This window comes from Pan paniscus, chromosome 7, assembly GCF_029289425.2.
Source record: "Pan paniscus chromosome 7, NHGRI_mPanPan1-v2.0_pri, whole genome shotgun sequence".
Lineage (NCBI taxonomy): Eukaryota > Metazoa > Chordata > Mammalia > Primates > Hominidae > Pan > Pan paniscus.
In genome coordinates, this window is record NC_073256.2 from 29,397,096 (window position 1) to 29,411,288 (window position 14,193).

A 14,193-nucleotide genomic window follows, 5' to 3' on the forward strand; every position below is an offset into this window, starting at 1 on the left:
TCTCAGAAACCCATAAACTTGTCTAAGACGACCGAAGTTGTCCAAAGGCCCGATAAGTCACCAAGAACGTTTTTAGAGCGCCTCCAGGAGGCTTATCGGATTTACACCCCTTTTGACCCGGCAGCTCCCGAAAATAGCCTTGCTCTTAATTTAGCATTTGTGGCTCAGGCAGCCTAGGATATTAAAAAGAAACTCCAAAAACTAAAAAGATTTTCTAGAATAAATATCAGTCAGCTTTTAGAAATAGTCCAAAAAGTTTTTGATAATCAAAAGCTTAAAAAACAAAAACAAGCAACACAGGCAGCTGAAAAGGCCGCTGTAAAGCATTCAAAAGACAAAAATTGTAGTGGCAGCTATCCAAGAAGTACAGAATGAAATAGCCCATTAATTTAGCATTAACTGAAGCCCCTGCTTTAGCCCTCCCTAATATCTCCATAAAAGCCAAGGAGTTGCTAAAGACGTGCTTACTCAGACTCTAAGACCCTAAAGCCGCCCAGTGGCCTATTTGTCTAAGAGGCTAGATCCTGTGGCCTCTAGATGACCAAGTTGTCTGTGAGCCGTAGCGGCTACAGCAAGCCTGGCCCAAGAAGATGATGTTAACTCTAAGCCAAAATTTAACCCTTACAGCTCCTCACGCCGTAAAGACCTTACTACAAAATGCTTCTGGCAAATAGATGTCAAATGCTCGCATCTTGCAGTATCGAATTTTACTGTTAGATCAGCCGCGTTTGACTTTCTCTCCCACAAAGTGTTTCAATCCAGCTACTCTACTTCCTGACTCAGACTCCACTATTCCTGCTCATGACTGTCAAGAACTGTTAGAAACTATCGAAACTGGCCTATCTTATCTTCAAGCTGTGCCCCTAGAAAAGGCAGATGCTGCCATGTTCACAGACAGTAGCAGCTTCCTCAAGCAGGAAATATGAAGAGCCAGTGCAGCTGTTACCACGGAGACACATGTGTTGTAAGCTCAAGGTTTACCAGCGAACACCTCAGCACAAAAGGCTGAGTTGATCGCCCTCACTCAGGCTCTCCGATAAAGTAAGAATAAATGTATTAACATTTACACTGACAGGAAGTACGCCTTTGCTACTGTGCATGTACATAAAGCCATCTACCAGGAAATCAGGCTACTCACCTCAGCAGGTAGCTGTGATCCACCGCAAAGGACATCAAAAAGAAAACACGGCCGTTGCCCATAGTAATCAGAAAGCTGATTCAGCAGCTCAGGTCGCAGCGAGACTTTCAGTCACGCCTCTAAACTTTCTGCCAACAGTCTCCTTTCCACAGCCAGATCTGCCTGACAATCCCGTATACTCAACAACAACAACAACAACAACGGGCTTCGGATCTGAGAGCCAATAAAAATCAGGAAAGTTAGTAGATTCTTCCTGACTCTAGAATCTTCATACCCTGAACTCTTAAAGAAACTTTAATCAGTTAGGTACAGTCTACCACACATTTAAGAAGAGCAAAGCTACCTCAGCTCCTCCAGAGCCATTTTAAGATCCCCCGTCTTCAAAGCCTAACAGATTAAGCAGCTCTCCAGTGCACAACCTGCGCCCAAGTAAATGCCAAACAAAGTCCTAAACCCAGTCCAGGCCACTGTCTCTGAAAAAAGTCGCCAAGAAAAAAGTAAGAAATTGACTTTACAGAAGTCAAACCACACCAGGCTAAGTACAAATACCTTCTAGTACTAGTAGACACCTTCTCCAGATAGACTAAGGCATTTGCTACCGAAAATGAAACCACCAACATAGTAGTTAAGTTTTTACTCAATGAAATCATCCCTCAATATAGGCTGCCTGCTGCCATAAAGTCTGATAATAGAGCAGCCTTCACCTCGCCTATAGCTCAGTCAGTCAGTAAGGCGTTAAACATTCAATAGAAGCTTCATTGTGCCTATCAACCCCAGAGCTCCAGGCAAGTAGAACGCATGAACCACACCCTAAAAAACATTCCTACAAAATTAATCTTAAAAAAACAGTGTAAATTAAGTAAGTCTCCTTCCTTTAGCCCTACTTAAAGTAAGGTGCACCCCTTACCAGGCTCATTTCTCACCTTTTGAAATCATGTATAATAAGGCACCGCCTATCTTGCCTAAGCTAACAGATGCCAAATTAGCAGAAATATCACAAACTAATTGATTACAGTACCTATAGTCTCTCCAACAGGTACAAGATATTCTCCTGCCACTTGTTCCAGGAGCCCATCCCAATCCAATTCCTGACCAAAGTCCTGCCATTCGTTCCAGCCAGAAGACCTAGTGTTTGTTAAAAAGTTCCAAAAAGAAAGACTCACTCCTGCTTAGAAAAGACCTCACACCGTCATCCTCACGACGCCAACTGCTCTGAAAGTAGACGGCATTCCTGCTTACATTCATCACTCCCGCATCAAAAAGGCCAACAGAGCCCAGCTAAAAACATAAGTCGCCAGGCCTAAGTCAGTCCCCTTAAAACTGCACCTAAGTTAGGTGAAGCCATTAGATTCATTCTTTTTATCTACCCCACTTATTTGTTTTTGCCCGTTACATCCTCTATGCCTTCCTACTCCTTTCTCCTCACCTCTTTCACAACAGGAAGTGTATTTGCAAACACCACTTAGAAGGCCAGTACCTCCAAGTCTCTTTTGCAGTTGACTTATTTGTACTGTTCCCAAAGCCAGCCCATACCCACGAAAAGCAACACAATCTGCCAGTTCCAGGAGCAGGAAGTGTCGACCTTTCAGCAAGATTCAGACACTCCAAGAGCCAAACTAAGTGTAGAAGCTCCAAAAGTGCAGAAAAAAGACTCCAAAATATTGACTTTTACCTCTGTCCTAGAAATCACCCTGATGCTAGCTGTCAAAATACTTATCAGTTTTTCTGCCCTGATTAGACATGTGTAACTTTAGCCACCTACTCTAAAAGATCAACCAGATCTTCAACTCTTTCCATAAGTCATGCTTCTCATCCTAAATTATATACTAGAAAAAATTGTAATCCTCTTACTATAACTGGCCATGACCTTAATTTAACTCAATAGTATCATGGCATGTCATGAAGATTAAGATTTTATATCCCAGGATTTAATGTTAAGTCTATGTTCACCATCCAAAAAAAACCCTAGTCTCATAAAGCCCACCCAAGCCAATCAGGCCTTTAACTGATCTAAGTAACCCTATGTTCCAGAAACACCCTGAGAAAGTTGATTTAACTGTTCCTCCACCATTCTTAGTCATAAAAAATACACTCCAGAAAGTGCAAGAAAATCTAGATAAGCGCCAACAAGAACAAGAAAATAACATCCCCCAGTATTAAAACATGTTCAACTAGAACCCAGAGCTAACTATTCTAATTACTAAGTTAGACAGACCCCCTCCCCGTCCTTACTATTAAGTTTAATTTTTGGACCTTGTATATTAAATTAGTTTCTTAATTTTGTAAAACAACGCATAGCTTCTGTCGAACTTATGTATCTTAAGACTCAATATAACCCCCTTGTTATAACTGAAAAATCAACGATTTGATTCCCCAAAAACACAAGTGAGGAATGTAATGCCCAACCTTATTTTTACTAACCCTGTTCTTAGACTCTCCCTTTCTTTGAATCACCTAGCATTGTTTCCATCTGAATTGACTCTCCCTTAGCTAAGAGAGCCAGAGAGACTCCATCTTGGCTCTTTCACTGGCAGCCCCTTCCTCAAGGACTTAACTTGTGCAAGCTGACTCCCAGCACATCGAAGAATGCAATTAACTGATAAGATACTGTGGCGAGCAATATCCGCAGTACCCAGGAATTCGTCCAATTGATAGCGCCCAAAGCCCCGCTTCTATCACCTCATAATAGTCTTAAAGCCCCTAGACCTAGAATTCTTTACTTTCCTGCAACAATTTATCCTTTTAACTTTTCTGCCTACTTCTGTAAACTTGTTTTAACTAGACCCCCCTCCCCTTTCTAAACCAAAGTATAAAAGAAAATCTAGCCCCTTCTTCGAGGCCGAGAGAACTTAAAACGTTAGCCATTTCTTAGCCGTCGGCTAAATGAACAGACTATTAATTTGTCTCAAAGTGTGGCATTTTCTCTAACTCGTTCAAGTACAACACATCCAGCAGGCATGCAATCCACTCTAAAATGCCATCCTGGGGTAGTGAAGATGATGTTGCTGGAAATATCCTGAAATGGCATGTGGATGAGTACCCCCAGAGGCATACATGTTGAGCTAAGTACTTTGCTGATGAAGGGTACAAGGCGAAGGGGTTTTGAAAGGCAGAGTGAGGTTCCCCAGAAGGCTGTTGCTACAGAAAGCCAGGAGGAGAAATTACATGGCCAGACAGAGTGGCATGACCATTGGATAAGAGCTTTTTGTTTGTTGGTTTTTGAGATGGAGTTTTACTCTTGTTGCCCAGGCTGGAGTGCAATAGCACGATCTCAGCTCACCGCAACTTACGTCTCCCAGGTTCAAGCGATTCTCCTGCCTCAGCCTCCTTAGTAGCTGGGATTACAGGCATGTGCCACCACGCCCGGCTAATTGTGTATTTTTGGTAGAGATGGGGTTTCTCCATGTTGGTCTGGCTGGTCTTGAACTCCCGACCTCAGGTGATCCACCCGCCTTGGCCTCCCAAATTGCTGGGATTACAGGCGTGGGTCACCGTGCCCAGCCTGGATGAGGGTCTTTAGCAAAGATGGAAGTTTTGGTACCTTACAGTTTAGTCTCTTCATTTATGTCCTCCTGAAATCTTCAGGAATAGCACTATTTTGTCAATACTTCTGGGGTCGTACTTAGGGGGACTTAAAGGAGATGTGATGTGGCAGCCTTTGACTCAAGGGAGTATCATCGTAGCTCAAAGAGATCTGGGTACATGCCAGTTGAACCAACTCTTCTGAGGATGGGATAGATCCTGGGAGGCCACTCTGATCCTGCCAATCTTGAGGCCAGATGAGTCTTTGAAAAACATGGTTTGGCTTAACACCAGCACTTAGTCTAATACCCACCATGAATCTTGCTGAAGTGAAGCTATACAAATACCTTTTCAAAAGATTTTTTTTTTTCATTCCAGATCCTTCTTAGAAATTCCTAAGGCTCAATACTGTGTGGAAGATTCTGAGAAAGAAAGTAGTTTCCGATCTTTGGGATTCCCCTGAGAAATGGTCCAATCTGCAAAAAGTTCATTGCCATTTCCATCAAGGACACTGAGAACAGGAGTCTTATCTGGATTGGATCCTGGGAATTGAGAAGCTTCAGCAGGTGGGAAATGCACCCTCCACAGGCTCACACCCTTGTGGGCTGTTTCAGTTACCTATTGCACCTAAAATTAGAAACTTTAAACCACCACAAGCCATTATTGCTCATGACCCCGTGAGTTGCATGGGGACTTCCTGGCTGGTTTAACCTGGGCTCATTTGTGTGGCTACCTGCAGCTGGAGGACCAGCTGGGTGGAGCATTCAGGACGGCCTCATGCTTGTGCCTGTCAGTTGGTGCTGGTTGTCAGCCGGGGAACCTTGTTGTCCTCCATGTGGCCCCTCGCCCTCCAGAACCCCTCTTCAAATGTCCCTTTAAGCAGGATAGCCAAGGTTTGCTTGGTGCCAGCATCCAAGAGGGCAAAAATATGGAAACTACCAGAGGGCTCTCAAAGCCTAAGACTATTTGCACCCCAGAAATCTGAGGTCTCAGTTAATTCAGAAAGTTTGTTTTGCCGAGGTTGAGGACGCATGCCTGTGACACAGCCTCGGGAGGTCCTGAAAATATGTGCTTAAGGTGGTAGGGACACAGCTTGGTTTGATACATTTTAGAGAGACATGAAACATCAATCAATATGTGTAAGATATACATTGGTTCAGTCTGGAAAGGCGGGACAACTCCAGGTGAAGGTGAAGGTGAGACAAAGGGAAGGGGCTTCCAGGTCATAGGTAGTTAAGAGACAAATGGTTGCATTCTTTTGAGTTCTTGATTAGCCTCTCCAAATGAGGCAATCACATATACATTTATCTCAGTGAGCAAAGGGGTGACTGAATAGAATGGGAGGCAGGTTTCCCCTAAGCAGTTCCCAGCTTGACTTTTCTCTTTAGCTTAGTAACTTTTTTTTGGGTGGGGGGACAGAGTCTCGCTCTGTTGCCCAGGCTGGAGTGCAGTGGTACGATCTCGGCTCACTGCAATCTCCAACTCCAGGGTTCAAACAATTTCCCTGCCTCAGCCTCCCAAGTAGCTGGGATTACAGGCGCCTGCCACCACGCCTGGCTAATTTTCATATTTTTTAGTAGAGACGGGGTTTTGTCATGTTGGCCAGGCTGGTCTTGAACTCCTGACCTCAGGTGATCTGCCCGCCTCAGCTTCCCAAAGTGCTGGGATTACAGACGTGAGCCACCGAGCCCAGCCTAGCTTACTGATCTTGAGGCCCCAAGGTTTATTTTCCTTTCACGGCTAGAAGTTGTTCACCATCACTTTGGCAGCATTCCACTGGCCAAAGCAAGTCATAGGCAGCCCAGATTCATGTAGAGGAGTATAAACTCTACCTCTTAAAGGAAAGATTGGTTCAATTATACTGCACGAGCATGTGCAGAAAGTTGTACCCATCTTTGGAAACTACCACACACACACACACACACACAGCTTTACATGCAACCCTCCCTTGAGGTGCATCTACTTCCAGGCAGAACCAAAACTTGACAGTACTCGACAGAAGAAAATTAGTGTCCTAAATGCCAGTTCTCTTCTTACTCAACTTCAGCCTCATTATAAGCAGATTCTAACAGTTTATGTGTCTTGAGAAGCATTATAATTAATCTTTGGAATTTAAGAATTTCAATTCATAGCAGTAGCCTGTGCATAGGAAATACACATATTGTAAGTTTTTCCTTTCTGATAAATCATGCTGGGGGAACCACAATGTAACTTTTTTTTTTTTTTTTTTTGAGGAATCTCACTCTGTTGCCCAGGCTGGAGGGCAGTGGTATGATCTCAGCTCACTGAAACCTCCGCCTCCCTGGTTCAAGCAATTCTCCTGCCTCAGCCTCCTGAGTAGCTGGGATTACAGGTGCACAAGACATGGTTTCACCATGTTGGTCAGGTTGGTCTCAAACTCCTGACCTCTGATCTGCCCACCTTAGCCTACCAAAGTGCAGGGATTATAGGCGTGAGCCACTGGCTCACATATACTGTGACAGTATATTGAAAGTTTCTCTTTTTTTCAAATAATTAACAGGTTTAACAGAATGTATCTCCTGATCTATTCCTTTCACTGCAGACATCTATTGCCTTTTCAGCCTAGCAACCCTCCCCTCTATAGAGACTCACACTTCCTACTCCAGTCATGTGGCTCTCATGGGGGCTACCATGTTCTCAAATGACTCCACCCCTCTGTCTTCAGTTGATTGGTTCAGGGATGAGCATCTGGCCTAAATTGGCCAATCAGAATTCTTCCCTTGAATATCTTTCGAAACTGAAACTAGACCAAGTTAATCATTCTCTGTGATGACAGGAATTGTGTGTAGTGAGAAATACAGGAGCTTTTGTGGCCATGTTTCTCACCTTATGGAGAAAAGGCTTGAGTAAGAAGAAATTAAGCCAGTATGCAGACAAAGCTAGAGACAGAGATAGAGAGAGAGATCTTGTGGTAAGCCCCTTGGTTTTCATCATTCTAGTACATTCTTGCTACTGCATACAACCAAGACTTTCACCTGAGGGCTTTCTCAAAGTCAGGCATAGAGTATGTCAGAAAAGCCACAGAAGCCAGGCGCAGTGGCTCACTCCTGTAATCCCAACAATGGGAGGCTGAGGCAGGTGGATCACGAGGTCTGGAGTTCGAGACCAGCCTGACCAACATGGCAAAACCCCGTCTCTACAAAAAATAAAAAAAATTAGTGAGGCATGGTGGCAGGCACCTGTAATCCCAGCTACTCAGGAATACGAGGCAAGAGAATCGTTTGAACCTGGGAGGCAGATGTTGCAGTGAGCCGAGATCATGCCATTGCAGTCTAGCCTGGGTGACAGAGCAAGACTATGTCTCAAAAAAAAAAAAAAAAAAGAAGAAGAAGAAGAAAGCAAAGCCAGAGAGCTGATGCCCTGGGACCAGTCCACAGCCAGTGACGGATGGGAGCCAGGCTATAAATGCTTCAATATCTTTGCCCCCTGGATGGAACAACTTTGAAATGTATTCCACATCACCTCCCAGAGGTCCCCAGTGGGGTCAAATCCTAGTTGCCTGGAGTGGCAAGATGCTCATTGAAGCCCTCTCTGTGGCCTCCTGCCTTTCCATGAATCAATTCCTCACTCCCCTATTGGTGATCCCTGGAATCATCTCCTAAATAATCCACTTGCAATCCTGTCCCTCTTTCAGGATCTGCTTGGGGTTGGGGTTGGGGAATGCGGAGAAAAACATGATCCCTTTTCCACTCCAGACTAGTAAGACGAGTTTCTGTCACTGACAACTAAGAGTTCTGACTATTACCTCCTTCTGAGATAATTCCTAAAAGGTATTTCGGAATTTCCCCACCTCCACCCCACTGCGTATGTCATCAATATGTAGATTTCTTAACAAAGTTTAATGGTATTCTTTGATCAACCTCAAATTTCACAAAACACACTGCACTTTCATAAGGGCTCCCCATGACTGACAGATTAGCCGTTCAAAAGAAGGGAAGTGTCAGAGATGGCTCTCCTAGACTCGCGTATTTTTCAGTAGAATCTGGGTCAGGATGTTGTGGTCGGGAGATGCTTCTGGAGCTCTGGGACCCACAAGCCTGCGTGTCATGGTGGAGTATTAGGACAACTTGAAAACATAGTGGCAGGAGGAGGCTTCCTCTCTCCCCTGCAGTTCATCCTCCACCACACCCAATGTGCTCAATAGATATTGGTTAAATGAATAATGGGGCCGGGCATGGTGGCTCACGCCTGTAATCCCAGCACTTTGGGAGGCTGAGGCAGGTGGATCACCTAAGGTCAGGAGTTCAAGACCAGCCTGGCCATAGAGGCAGAAGAAGCACTTGAACCTGGGAGGCAGAGTTTACAGCACGCTGAGATGGTACCACTGCACTCCAGCCTGGGTGACAGAGCAAGACTCAAAAAAAAAAAAAAAAAAAAAAATGGATTTATTCCTTCCAAACTGCAACTCACCAAAAGAAGACCAACACGCATCACAATGTTGTAGCCATAATCACCACAGTGACAATAATAAATATAATCAACTCTCGAGCCAGCCACCTCCACTAAACCTAGCGGATCACATCTAGTGTTTACTTTGGGGATATTTTAGTGGTCATGGTAGATTGTCGCCTGACTGCTGGCTGTTTCTACCATGTTTCAGGAATATAGAGATGTGTACAGATGGCCCCTAAAATTAATTAGTATGCAATTCTCAAAGAGCCAAATTGTACCCCAAAAGCTACTGGAATGAAAAATAAAAAGTTTTAATTCTCAAAGAGACAAACTAGATAGTAGAAGCATTTATGTTCCCTTGGAGAATTTTCCCACCAAGGAAGATGGTGGATGGCACCTGTAATCCCAGCTACTCGGGAGACTGAGGCAGGAAAATCGCTTGAACTCGGGAGGCAGAGGTTGCCGTGAGCCAAGATCGCACCACTCCACCCAAGCCTGGGCGTCAAGAGTGAAAGTCCGTCTCAAAAACAAAAGTCCCTTAAATCTGCTCTATGCCTGTCAACCTCAGGGACTTCACTATGCTGTTCCTCACCTTGAAATGCTGTTCCTCATTTCTCCACATAGTGAACTCATCCCACCCCCTAGGCCTCTCCTTAAGTGTCATCTCTTCAAGGAAGATTTTATTTTTTAATGTTACTATTACAATTCAGGTACCGTATGCTTTGCCAATTTAAAGTAAACAAATCAATAGTTTCAGTGCATTCACAGAGCTCGGCAACCACCATCATGATCAATTTTAAAACATTTCATCACTCCAAAAGAAACACTGTATCCATGAGCAGGTGCCTGCCATTTCCTCCTCCCACTAAGTCCTGACAATCTACTTTTTTTGAGATAGAGACTCTGTCACAGGCTGGAGTGCAGTGGCACAATCTCGGCTCACTGCAACCTCCACCTCCCGGGTTAAAGCAATTCTCCTGCCTCCCGAGTAGCTGGGATTACAGGCATATGCCACCATGCCCATCTAATTTTGTATTTTTAGTAGAGACAGGGTTTCTGTCTTCATAGATTTGCGTGTTCTGGACATTTCATATAAATGAAATCTTCTAATATGTGACCTTTTGTGACTGGTTTCTTCTACTTAGCATAATATTCTCATAGTTCATCCATGTTGTAGCACGTGTTAGTATTCATTCCTTTTGATGACTGAATAATATTCCATTGTATGGTCAAACCATGTTCTATTTCTTTACTCATCAGTAGACAAGCATTTGTGTTGTTTTCACTTCGGCGCTATTATGAATAATGCTGTTGTGAGCATTTGTGTACAAGTTTCTGCACGGACATATATTTTCATTTCTTCCATAAACTGGAGTGGAAGTGCTGGGTCATACAACTCTGTGTTTAAACTTTTGAGGAAGTGCCAGACTGTGTAAGAAAGAAAGCCTTTCCTCACCTTGTAAGACCGAGCTCCCTCTCTCCATTTATACATTCTCTTTATGCTCTTTGCTTCTCTTTCAGAGCAATTCACATTGACCTGGGTCACCCTCAACTTAAGGCTCATAACTCCCCTAGATCCTCAGGGTCCACACTAAATGTGATGAAATATGATGCAAGCCATATATTTACTTTTGCATTTTTTAGTAACCACATTTTAAAAAGTAAAACAAAAGAAGTGAAGGTAATTGGAATAATATCACAGATTTAAACAAATCTATCTAAAATACCAGGTCTACATGTATAAAATATTTTAACATTAACAAAATACTTTGCTTTCTTTTTACATTAAGTCTTCACAATCTAATGTGTATTTGACACTTCTCGCACATCTCAGAATAATGGCAGCACCCCATATGGGGGACCCTCCCATGATGCCAATGATGGGCCCTTCTCCTCCTGGGATGATGCCAGTGGGACCTGCTCCAGGAATGAGGCCGCCCATGGGAGGCCACATGCGCATGATGCCTGGGTGCCCAATGATGAGACCTCCTGCCCGTCTCATAATGGTGCCCAGTCAGCCCAGAATGACTCGACCAGACAGATAAGGATAGAGGGGAGGCCTCATTATATCAGTGTTGTTTTGTTGTTGTTATTGTTGTGCTTTTTATTTGTAATGTTTTGTTTTGTTTTTGAGACAGAGTCTTCCTCTGTCACCCAGGCTGGAGGGCAGTGGCACGATCTCAGCTCACTGAAACCTCCACCTCCTGGGTTCAAGCGATTCCCCTGCCTCAGCCTCCTGAGTAGCTGGGACTACAGGAGTGGGCACCATGCCCGGCTAATTTTTTTAAATTTTAGTAGAGACAGGGTTTCACCATGTTGGCCAGGATGGTCTCAATCTCCTGACCTCGTGACCCGCTCGCCTCAGCCTCCCAAAGTGCTGGGATTACAGGTGTGAGCCACTGCGCCCGGCCTATATGAGTTTTATATTTACCTGTTCCCTTCACCAGGAGATCATGCTGCTGTGATGCCGGGTTTTCTTAACAGCATAAGAAGACTTGTTCCCTTGCCCTATCAAAGAGAATAGTTTTGGAGGGGAGAAGTGGGACCAAAAAAGATGCAGTTTTCATTTGTATTGGGAAATGTGAAAATAAAATTGACAACTCTTTCAGTTAAAAACAAAAAAAGAAAAGGAAAGAAGATGTGGGGCTGCCATATGCAATACCGTGGATTTCACGGATCTTCTACTCTGGAGGCAAATATTATCTTTGCTGAAGCCAAACCATCCTGACACAAAGACCTTGTGGTTTTTTAATGTGACTGTGTTTTATTTTAGAATGTGTAATTCACTTGAGAAGGGCAAATTACCTGTCTGGGGAAGACTATTTAATTTCCTGCATTTATTTAGAATGTTGGCTAATGTTATTCTGAAGGAAAATATCTCTAACAAGTGAGTGCCCCCCACATAGACACAGCTCATGAGCTCACGGGGCAAAGGAATTGAACAGCAACCTCCTAATTGCTAGCCTTCTTTGTGGTATGGAAATAATTATCAGCATGTAAAAGACTATATATATATTCAACAATTCTGACCCCCTGCAAAATTCAAATCTACAATTGATTTGCTTCCTGGGATCCTGAAAACAACTTTGTCAAAATTGTTCAGAAATAAAATCAGCCAATCTTTGCCCCTTGGGGACACAGGACAAAGCAAATCAGCCATGACCAATGTGGAGTCGGCCGTGCACAATTACATGCAGACCTGCAGGACAGTGAGTCCCTGCTATGGTCCCTCCCCAGTCAGGCATCCATTGCCTGGGCTGCAGCCAGAAGCATTCAGGCACAAGTGCATTCAACGAATACTTACTTAATTGCATTGGTGGTTAGAGGGTTGTGGTTGATTAAGGTACATTAATGGATCCAAGTCCTCCTTGAATCCAAGACTCTGTCATTTGTCTCTGCATTTCCTCCCACTGAAGAATCGGAGTATATTTCTCCAGCCCCTAATGTTGGATTTAGTCATATGTCTAGCTTGGCCACTGGAATATTAATCTGCATGACCATAAGCTTGGAAAGTGTGCATTCATTTGTGCTCACTCACTCCTGCTATCACCATGACAACAAGCCCAGACCAGCCTCCTGCTTCCAGCAGAAGATAAGAGACTATAAGAGCAAAGTTGACCTTCCCAGACATGCTCATGCTAGATTAACCAATCCTCAGCTGACACACAGATCCATGAAAATAAATGACTGTTGTATTAAGCCACTGAGATTTGGAGTGACTTGTTATGCAGCATTTTGTGACAATAACTAACGGATACAAGGGTCACCATCTTTTATCTCTGTAGATTTTGACCAATTTTTAATAGCTGGATAGAGATCTTCTAGTTGTCTTTATTTATAATGACTAAGACTGTAGAGCAAATTTGACTTGACACTACCAGTTACCTACCCATAAATTCAGAAATACTTTCTTCTCCAACCCACCCCAACCAACCATTATTTTTTTTTGAAATGGGGTCTTACTCTTTGCCTAGGCTAGAGTACAAGTGGCACAGTCAGAGCTCACTGTAACCCCAAAATCCTGGGCTCACCTGATCTTCCCCTTCAACCTCCTACATAGCTAAGACTACAGACATGTGCCACCATGCCTGGCTAATTTTTTTATTCTTTGCAGAGACAGGGTCTCACTATATTGCCCAAGTTGGTTTCAAACACCTGGACTTAAGCAGTCCTCCTGCCTCACCCTCCCAAAGTGCTAGGATTATAGGCATGAGCCACCACACCCAGCCTCTTCTTCTTTTTAAATAGAAACCCTATTTTATTCTGACAGTGGGTTGCTTTCTTTTTTTTTTCTTTTTAGAAAAAATTGGCCCAGCCCCAGGGAATAATTTGTGACTGGTCTAAACAGGGTTGGCAAACTATAGACCAAGGGCCAAATCCGGCCCTCTGACTGCTTGTATAAATTAAGTTTTACTGGAATAAAACCAGGTCCATTCATTTATGCCTTGTCTACTTATGCTTTTAGACTACGATGGCATCACTGCGTCACTGCAACAGAGGTTATCTAGACCAAAAGCATAAAATATTACCGTTTGCCTGTTTATGGAAAAAGTTTGCCATTGCCTAGTCTAAGGTTTAGATTCTGAGCTTATCATTTTAGCCTACACCCCCTTACCAGTGACTGCCTCAAAACAAGTCTGTGATTCCATTCTGACTGTTCTACTGAGGGAATTCCCCCTTCTTATGCAGCGCTGATGAGGGTAAGTTGTATTAATAGGACATATGCTCAGGTTTTCTGAAAAATACTTTTATCTAGAAATGCATAGGAATATGCTGGTGCCTGAATGTCCCATCTGGGGGCCTGGAGATTGACTCACACTGCCTCCAGAGCTAATGCTCACACTTACTACTGAGAGGCCTGAGGAAACGCCTGCCTAACCACCACCAGAACCTGCACACGTCACCTGGAGAACTAGAGATCAGACTGCCACACACACCACCCAGGAGCCCAGTGGCCCACCTGCCCACCTGGCCCAGTGCTGCCACTGCCAGAAACCAAAGAAGCCATCTGGAGGCCCAGGGATTGGCCCATGCAGACAGGCTATCATCAGTGCCCACATACATTGCCCACAGTCCCTAGTATTGACACACCTGGTCCACCACCACTACCATTGATGCTG

General features: G+C 43.9%; 1 long non-coding RNA gene across 3 annotated transcripts in view; it reads left to right on the top strand.

Moving 5' to 3' along the window:
- Window positions 1–14,193, top strand: part of LOC134731047 (uncharacterized) — a 99,674-nt gene that overhangs the window by 71,965 nt on the left and 13,516 nt on the right. For all 3 annotated transcript variants that reach the window (XR_010113105.1, XR_010113106.1, XR_010113107.1), the window contains exon 2: window positions 5,039–5,226. This is a non-coding gene — a long non-coding RNA (uncharacterized LOC134731047). The remainder of the gene's footprint in view (window positions 1–5,038; window positions 5,227–14,193) is intronic.